Below are 10,329 nucleotides of genomic sequence, written 5' to 3'. Positions count from 1 at the left end.
CCTTTCTTCTTTCCCTGCACTTTTATCCTCATTTCTTCCTTCACTCCTTCCTACCTCCTTTTCTTCTTTTTTTTTCTTTCTTCCCTATTTCCTTTCTTCTTTCCCTATCCTTCTATCTTCCTCTCTTCCTTCACTCCTTCCTTACCTCCCTGCATCGTTTTCCGTTTTCCTCTTTCCATCCTACTTTATTTCCTTTCTTCCCCCACCTCTCTTTCTCTCTCCTTCCTTCGCCTCCTTTCTCTCTCCTTTCTTCTCTCCTCTTTCTCTTTCGTTCTTTCTATTTTTCCTTCTTACCTTCCTCCCTCCCTTAATTCTTTGCTTTCTCCCTTTCTTTCTTTCTTCCTTCCTTTCTTCCTTTCTTCCTTAATTTCTGCATCACCTCTGTCCTATTCCTTCGTTTTCTCTCCTTTTCTTTCTTTTCTTCATTCATTTACACATTCCCTCTTCCTCCCTCCTCCCTCCTCCTCCTTCCTCCTCCCTCCCTCCCTCCCTCCCTCCCTCCCTCCTCCTTTCCTTTCTTCCTGCATTCTCTGTCCCACTATTTCATTCTCTCCCTTCTTTTCTCCTGTCCTTTCTTCCTTCCTTCCTTTCTTTCTTTCTTTCTTCCTTTCTTTCTTTCTTTCTTCCTTCCTTCCTTTCTACCTTCCCTCCTTCCTTCATTTCTGCATTCCCTCTCTATCTTCTTCTTTCGTTTTCCTCTCCTTTTCTTCCTTTCTTTCCCTCCATTTATTCCTTTCTTCCTTCCTCCTTCCCTCCGTTCCTTCCTTTCTTCCTGCATTTCTCTATCCCTTTATTTCATTCTCTCCTATCTTTTTCTCCTGTCCTTCCCTCCTCCCTTCCTTCCTTTCTTCCTTTCTTCCTTCCTTCCTTCCTTCCTCGTTAAGGTCAGCGAGGGCACAATATTAGTCGTCATAAATTCAAATCAATAGTTTGGCTCCGCTCCTATTTCTGGTTTTATGAAGTGGTACTAACGGAGTCTTTCTTCTCACGGTTATATTGCTACTCTCTCTCTCTCTCTCTCTCTCTCTCTCTCTCTCTCTCTCTCTCTCTCTTTATTTTCTGGTTTCCTTTTTCTTTCTTTCTTTTTTTTCTCGTTTGCTTTCTTATTTACTTTCTTTTTTCTTCCTTATTCTTCCTTCTTCTTCTTCTCTCTCTCTCTCTCTCTCTCTCTCTCTCTCTCTCTCTCTCTCTCTCTCTCTGTTATCCTCCTCTCCTTCGTATCTTATCATTCTATTTTCTTAATCTCTTTCCTTCCATGCTATCGTATTACATTATATTGATTCTTTAGTGCTATTTACATTCTTCTTACTCGATTTAAGTGTGCGTTAGATTATTATGCTATTGTGTATACGCAGACAAATTGCAGCTATTGATTCGTTTGTATCGTAATGCGGAGTACTTCACTACAACTCTTCACTTATGCTGAGAGATATTCGTATATTCACGGCAAGATCGGGTTTCGTGCATTATCCTCTTTTTAGAATGCACTCTGTCCTGTTTCGTATCAGTGTCTTGCCAGTGTTTATTTATCTTGGTATGGTATTCTGGCGCTTCTTTGATTATTCCCCATACCAAGTTTGTCACGATGGCTCTGTTGGTCGTCAAGGTGAGGCATGTTGAAAGTTGCCTGTCGTTCTTTGTCTCTGCTCGTATTTTGCCTTCATTTTCAGCCGTTGGTGGTTGTTTTTCAGTAGTGCCTCTGTCTGTCTGTCTTCTTCTTCTTCTTCTTCTTGTTCTTGTTGTTCTTGTTCTTGTTATTGTTATTGTTGTTGTTCTTGTTCTCGTTGTTGTTGTTTTTGTTGTTGTTGTTGTTGTTGTTGTTGTTTTATTTCTTCTTCTTTTTGTTTCTTCTTCTTCTTTTATTTCTTCTTCTTCTTCTTCTTCTTCTTCTTCTTCTTCTTCTTCTTCTTCTTCTTCTTCTTCTTCTTCTTCTTCTTCTTCTTCTTCTTCTTCTTCTTCTTCTTCTTCTTATTATTATTATTATTATTATTATTATTATTATTATTCTTCTTCTTCTTCTTCTTCTTCTTCTTCTTCTTCTTCTTCTTCTTCTTCTTCTTCTTCTTCTTCTTCTTCTTCTTCTTCTTCTTCTTCTTCTTCTTCTTCTTCTTCTTCTTCTTATTATTATTATTATTATTATTATTCTTTATTTCTTCTTCTTGTCTCCTTCTTCTTGTTCTTGTTCTTCTTGTTCTTCTTTTATTATGTCTTCTTCTTCTTCTTCTTCTTCTTTACTCATATATTCATGTGTCTATTTACCCTATTAATCTACAAGAGATCTCCCATGGTCAGCGAACATGCATCAGCAAGAGGGCTAGCAACAGACACACTCTCGATATATGGTATTAGAAAATAGTTCGACGTGGCCTTGTAACGTGACAGTAACCTTCACATGAGCCTTGAGTTGGAAGTCGCCTAGTGTGGAGAATCATTCGATCAGTGAGGTTAAGCAACGCTGGCTGTGGTTAGGGTTTGGATGGGTGACCGCCTAAGGTATAAGAGATCATCGTAAAGGAAGAATACCAAAAGACAGGAGTAGTGAAGGGTTCCGCTCCTCCTTGCCGATCTCTAACACCACTTGTAAAGGTCTGAGGTGCCGCGTCCATGTGATTTGTCTTGATCATCTGCCCTGAGTACCTACCATACCCCAAAGTACCAAGTGAATAGAGTATCAGTATTCGTGTGTGTGTGTGTGTGTGTAATTCACTGTTTGATCTGCTGCAGTCTCTGACGAGACAGCCAGACGTTACCCTACGGAACGAGCTCAGAGCTCATTGTTTCCGATCTTCGGATAGGCCTGAGACCAGGCACACACCACACACCGGGACAACAAGGTCACAACTCCTTGATTTACATCCCGTACCTACTCACTGCTAGGTGAACAGCACCTACACGTGAAAGGAGACACACCCAAATATCTCCACCCGGCCGGGGAATCGAACCCCGGTCATCTGGCTTGTGAAGCCAGCGATCTAACCACTGAGCTACCGGGCCGTGTAGTGTGTGTGTGTGTGTGTGTGTGTGTGTGTGTGTGTGTTAAGAGGACCTGGTTATCTGAGGCAAATTTATGGCCTTCTTTGAGTTACCCTTCCTCATTTCCTCTCAGAGAAAATAATGATGCGCTGTTCTTAGCAGAGAGAGAGAGAGAGAGAGAGAGAGAGAGAGAGAGAGAGAGAGAGAGAGAGAGAGAGAGAGAGAGAGATTATTTTGACAGTACCTCTCTTTCTTTCTTCTTCTAGTGACTGATGGGCTTATGAATGAAGGTGGTGGTGATGATGATGGTGGTGTTGGTGGTGGAGATGATAGTGGTGGTGGTGGTGGTGATGATAGTGGTGTTGGTGGTGGAGATGATGGTGGTGGTGGTGGTGGTGATGATAGTGGTGGTGGTGGTGGTGGTGGTGGTGGTATTGGGAGTGGAAAGAAAGCCAATGAAGGAAAAAAAATAGTGACAGATGAATAAATATTTCTTGAGTTGTGATGATAACAGTTGCCAACCACACGAGAACAAAAAAAAAAAGAAAAAAGAAGAGAGAAAGAGAAAGAGAGATAGAAAAGTACTGATAAATTTGAAGATCCCTATTGAAGACGATGATGATGATGGTAATGATGGTGACTCGTGATGGTGAAGAGGAGCAAAAGGAAAGATAGTCTGTGATAATAGTAATGATAGTGTAGATGAATAAAAGAGGAATGAGACTCGTGATAAAGGACGAAGAAAAATAAAGATAGTCTCGTCATACTTATGTTAGTAAAGAAAGATAGTAGAAATGATAAACAGTAAAGATAATGATGGAGATGAGAAGAAGAAAGCAAAGATAAAATGCACGATAGTGGCAAAAGTAGATAGAAGTATAAAAACAGTGATAATGATGAAGATAAGGAAGCCAAGAAGAAGAAACAAAGAGATAATGATGAAATAAATGAGAAAAAGAAAAGAGATAAGATGATAAAGTAAAGAAGAAAACGATAATGATAAAGAAAAGGAGAAGAAGTAAAAGAAAATGATGAAGTAAAGGAGAAGAAAGAAAGATAACGATGATGATGCAAAGGAAAAGAAGAAAGGAGATAATGATGATGAAGAAAAGTAGAGTAAGAAAAAATATGATAATGACAAAAAAAAGAAAGAGAGATCACAATGAAGTAAAACAGAATAAAGAAAATAACGACAATGATAATGAAGTAGAGAAGGAGAAAAAGGAAGAAATGCTCCTGGTAGAGACAACAAAGAGGAAGAAAAAGAAAGCCTAAAAAATCTCGTACCTTCACCAGAGACATCAACACAGCGGCTCTTTCTTTTTTTTTCTTTTGAAGTCTTCCTTTCTCGTAAGTGATTTCACCCTCTTTCTATCTTCGACGTTGGTGGAATGATCGTGTCCCAGATAATTATAACTTCAAAGATCCAGCGTATGTGAGAGAGGGAGAGAGAGAGAGAGAGAGAGAGAGAGAGAGGAGAGTGTGTATGTATGTCTGGTTTCCTTCTATTTGTCTGACTGTTTGTGTTTGGTTTCCTCCTCTGTCTGTTTGTCTGCCAGTTTGCCTGTCTTTGTTATTTTGTCTACTAATGGCTGTCTTTCTACGGGTTTTGTCTGTTTATTTATCTCTTTTTTTTTATTTATACCATGTAGATTTTTCACGGAATTTATGGGCTAAAGGAGATACTAATTTATTGCCATTGTTTTTATTGTTTTTTGTGTGTATTTGTCTCTCTCTCTCTCTCTCTCTCTCTCTCATGGCAGCGGCAGGTAAACTGACCTTATCCTAGACTCTTCAACGGCTTCTTTCCCTCATTAGATTCTCGTGGTTATTGAGGAAAGGAAAATTTTGCAACGTAGGCAGGCATTTGGTTTGGCTAAGTCGGGTTTCTTCTTGCTTCTTTTCCAGATAATTGGTTTAAGTGATTCGCGTTTTGAAGGTCGTTTTGATTAAGTGCAAGCGAAGCGGCGTATTCCTGGAAGAGCGGGTGGCTGGTCTAGACTTGTGATAGATAGATAAGATAACCTTTGTGGTCCAAGGGAGGGAAGTTTTGCCACGCAGACACTGGTGCGTTTGTTGCATCAGCCCCGAACACTTTCTTACTCAAAGGTTATGTTACTCGCCTGTTCGTGTTTCCTCTCTCTCTCTCTCTCTCTCTCTCTCTCTCTCTCTCTCTCTCTCTCTCTTTGACAGTGTAGCTCATAAGAAAGCAGCGTCAAGAAGGCCAATAGGTCAGTTGCTCTTTACTTTCATATCTCTCTACGCACATAACACAGGACAGGTTATCATAAAATACTCGTAAGACCATCCATTCTACTGTAATTTGTTCCCTTATATATTTTTTTCTTAAGATTAGACAGTGTAGCTTATAAGAAAACAGGTACGTATTGGCGAATGGGTTTGTCTCTGTAGATCAGGGGTTCTTAATCTGGGGGTTCACAAGAAGATTTCCAGGGGTACTTAGATGGTTGATTTAATGATACATCCTTTGTAGAATACCTTTGTCTATTGAGTTAGTGTCAGTCACTAAATTAACATTCTGTTCGATGTCAAATTACTGGGGGTTCTGGTAGATGGTCTTATAACTCAGAGGGTTCTTAACGAGAAAAAGGTTGAGAGCCCCTGATCTATAGTCTAAAGGCATAAACATTTCCTCCTACATTGCCCAACCAACACCAATGAAAGATCCAATTGGCAGCGTCCTTATCCAGAAAATGAAGAACACCGCATTGGAAAATTACTTTTTGAAAAATCTAGTATAGAAGAAAGTAAAGAAATAATATATAATTTTTGGAAAATAAGAGAACATAAAGCAAACAGTTTAAATAATGATTAATTACAGCTACAGACCCAGACAAAACCCAAACCAAAACACATCAGGAAGTGCCGATATCCAGGCTACACTTCCGCCTATCAACTGAACTGAACTGAATACCATGTTCAGGCTATGGCAAGACAGAGCTCAGGAACACGGTGATGAAAACACTACAGCACCCTCGGACTATTTCTGTTTCGGCCGCTAATTTTCTTTTTTTTCATAAAGAAAACCGAACAAATATTGCTCTACTCATTCCTTGTGAAGAATTAACCTGTGCAGAAGCGAGGTGAAATGTGTGTTAAGGTTCCGTGCCGTATTTAAGTCTCTAGAAATGAAAGTCTTGGTACACCAGACAACTGTGTTTTGCTCTATATTATGATGTTAGTCGTATAAACTCAAGTAACTATAAAGAAATACCATGGTAGAATAAGAACAGAAAAATACTGGAAGGAGTAAAAGCATGGTAAATCAATAGATACATCGTAATACAGTGTTTAGAGACGACTACTCTGTACCGCGAGACGATGCTGACCCACTCCTGAATTAAACCAACCTGCGAACACTGAAAATGTGACAGTTTGGGTCCTCTCCTATTGACATTAATCAAAGTATTACGATTTATTCACAATAGTAATATATTACACTCAGACGGAACACGGGCCTGATGTGTTTGAGATGTGGCATTTTGTTATAGTACATTTCGCACTATATAGCGACTGTTTAGGACCGAAAACTATAGCTTCAGGTAGATATACAATAATGTTATCTATCGATTTTCAGTCTTAAAGTAGGGAAAATTACAAATATTGATGCATTTCTTTTATAGTCCTCCTTGCTTCTCGAAAAGGTGCACGAACTTAGAAAAGGTTGAAGAACACTAAACTATACCCTGAGAAAAAATACAGTAAAAGAGATAAGATAAAATGACCAACATCTCTATTATTACGGAGGCTAAGAATAATACCAAGACTAATTAAGTAATTCAGAGATAACGAAACGAACGACGATCACGAGAGCTTCCACGATAACAGTGTGTATGATAAGATGTGATTCCAGATTCCTCGATAGCGCTCCGAGTTTCCAAGATAACAATGCCATTCCAGTTTCCTCGATAGCGATGCGAGTTTCCAAAATAACGATGCCATTCCATGATAAAGATGCCATTCCAGTTTCCACGATAATAATGCGAGTTTCCACGATCAAGATGCAATTCCAGTTTCCACGGTAACGATGCGGGTTTCCACGATGTCGATGCGGTTCCAGTTCTCACGATGCGATTTCACGACACAATATTGAAGTCCACTTGCCTACACAGGTACTGGGACGAACCCTTTCACCCCGTAAGGGTCCACCCCACACCCTTAGGTGCGAGGAGAGTGGCGCTGCCACCTCACTGCGACGCAATTGAAGTTCACTTGCCTACACAGGTACTGAGACGAACCCTTTCACCCCGTAAGGGTTCACCCCAGACCCTTGAGTGCGAGGAGAGTGACGCTGCCACCTCACTGCGCCTCACACGGGTAGCCATGAGCAATGACCCGCCACACACCACTCCCCAAACACTGTCAGTGAGTCCTTTTCACCCCGTAAAGGACCACTGGTATTGTCAGTGCCTGGTGCATGGCGCACAGCGTGCCCTCGTTCATGGCGAGTTGTTCAGCACGGTGTCATTATAAGCAGAGGTCCCGTACACACCACTCACCACCAGACTCTATGCAAGGAGCCCTTATCACCCCTTAAAGGCCCCTCACGGCATCATCTGGTGGACGGTAGACACGGCAGACTGCTTAAGGCGACCCCTTGCCTAGTGTGAGGCGCTGCAAGTTGACGACAACCAGTGAGCTTGAAGCCGCAAAGGAAAATGAGTCCACGTTAACAATGGGATTCCACGACAGGTTGCGATTCCAGTGTCCACGGTAAAGATGTGTTTGTCGAGGATAACGATCCGTTTATCGAGGCTAACGATGCGGCGATGGCGATGGCGAAACGATTCAAAGTATTATTACCTACACAGGTACTGGGACGAAACTTTTCACCCAGAAAGGGTCAACCCCAGTCCCGTGGTTATGAGAGCAGTGACGATGCAACCTTGCAATGCCTCACACGGGTCGCCATGAGCAATGACCCGCCACACACCACTCCCCAAACACTGTCATGAAGTGAGTCCTTTTACCTAACCTAACCTAACCTAACCTAACCTAACCTAACCTAACCTAACGTAAAGGACCACTGGTACTGTCAGTGCCTGGCTCATGGCGCACAGCGTGCCCTCGTTCATGGCGAGTTGTTCAGCCCGGTGTCATTATAAGCAGGGGACCCGTACACACCACTCACCATCAGATTCTATGCAAGGAGCCCTTATCACCCCTTTAGGGCCCCTCACGGCACCATCTGGTGAGTGGTAGACATTGATCTCTTGCTTATGGCGACCCTTGCCTAGTGTGAGGCGCTGCAAGTGGACGACTAGTAGTGAAGCTTGAGGCCACCAAGGAAAAGAAGGACCTGCAGCCAGTTCCTGCCTTGGGCCCCAGGCCGGACCCGACAGCCACCTCCTTCCCCCGTGCGGCGCCCAAGGCCGTCACGGCCCTCAACAACTTTAGGCCGAAAGTTCTCAATCGTCGTTTAAATTTTGATTCGAATATAAAATCGTCGATGGTAAATGAAAAATAGCTTTGGTCTGAAAGTGTGCAAGAGTTAGCTGATTAATGAAACAAGGTGAGGCAGCTTTGCTCCGGAGTATTTAGTGTACTTTGCATGTTGCTGCCGTGAATGTGTACGTGTTTGTAGATAACTGGATAGAAACAGTAGACCAATGGTAGTTGTGTAACTATTGGGGAACTTTTGAAAATTAGTTAAGCTTCTGGATAGAGTGGATGAGTGCACACAGGTTTGCTTGTCTTATACATAAACTGCCACCTGTAGACATAATTTTTTCTATTTTATGCTCTTAGAAAAAAAGCAAACTTAGTTTCCTTTATTTCCCTGATCACAATGACGTGTAAATATCAATGTTTCAAATATAAGGAAACACTAGGAGAGGACCCAAACTCCCGTTGAAGTTGCCAGATTCAACAGATATCGTAATATTTCACAGAAAAGATGGTCAACTGCATATCGTATATTTTTGGATATTCTTCTGTCACATAAGGAGATATCAAGATAGGTAAAGTATTTTCAAACATGTATCTACGACAAAAAACGCTATAATAGTAGAGTTAGGTTATAACTATGCATTGTGTTTTTTTTTATATACCATCTAGCTCTATTCCTGGGACAAAAATTACTTCTTCCTCAATTGATAACTCGAAGTTAGTATGATATTTTCTTTCCTTCTAGGTTAGTAAGTAGACTACAAGACACCATGAACATATGAAGCCCCGTAAATGAGTTTATTTTCATAACTTAGAAATCAAAGTCTGATAATGAGATTGTCTATTGCCAACCAAACCGTTCTGCATAGACGTCTTCAGCGTCATAGAGACTAGTGATGTTAACTCATGGACAGTGGCCATCCTGGCAGCGCGAAACCACAGGGGGTTCATAAGATTTCCAGGGGTGCTTAGATGGCTGATCTAATAAAATCCTTTGCAGTACCATTGCATATTAAGTTCCATGTTCCATGTGATAATTCTGGGGCTTTGGGTAGATAGTCTTATAACTCAGGGGGTTCTTAACGATAAAGAGGTTGAAAATCCTGGTGTAGATGTTTCAGCTCATCGTCACATCTTCGTAAGGCCAACTGTCTTATTGTTGTTTGTGCCTGTCTCTCTTACTCGTAGCTCAAGTAATTAATGATCTGTATGGATTAGTTTGTTTACTGCTCATCCTTTGTGTTTATTTGGGTGATACGTGTGAGGGTGGGTAAACTGATGGGTGGATTTTCTCAAAAGATCTCTTACCTATTCACTTTCCAATTAGCAATCTCCAAGTCTCATGTAATTACTTGGGTTTGGTGTTTCAATATGATCTGTAAAAGTAAATCGACAAGTAAAGTTATCGGTAGGAATTCAATTAAATTACTTCGTTGCCGGGCAAGTAAAAGAAAGTTATGATTAATTCGTTGAAATGAAATAGATTAGAAAGTAGAATTATCAAACGCACCGGATCCCAAGCTATTAAACAGACAAACGAACAAATCCATCAAATTGTCCCCTCACCTATCCACTTACACACACACACACACACACACACACACACACACACACACACACACACACACACACACACACACACACACACACACACACACACACACACACCCACAAGTTATATCATTGTTCAATTTACTCTATGATAACGCCACTGCTCTCAAAGGAACACTACACTCATCCAACCCCTGATGCATTAGCTAATAAATACTAATGTTTTCCTCATCTGAAAGGCGTAAAGGTAACTAAGTGGCCCTCGGTGGCTTAAAGAGAGTCAAATTGGACACACACACACACACACACACACACACACACACACACACACACACACACACACACACACACACACACACGATTTGTTTTTCTTCAGGGAGCAACTCATTATTGTCA

This window comes from Portunus trituberculatus, chromosome 39, assembly GCF_017591435.1.
Source record: "Portunus trituberculatus isolate SZX2019 chromosome 39, ASM1759143v1, whole genome shotgun sequence".
NCBI lineage: Eukaryota > Metazoa > Arthropoda > Malacostraca > Decapoda > Portunidae > Portunus > Portunus trituberculatus.
Note: the sequence above shows the minus strand (reverse complement) of the source record.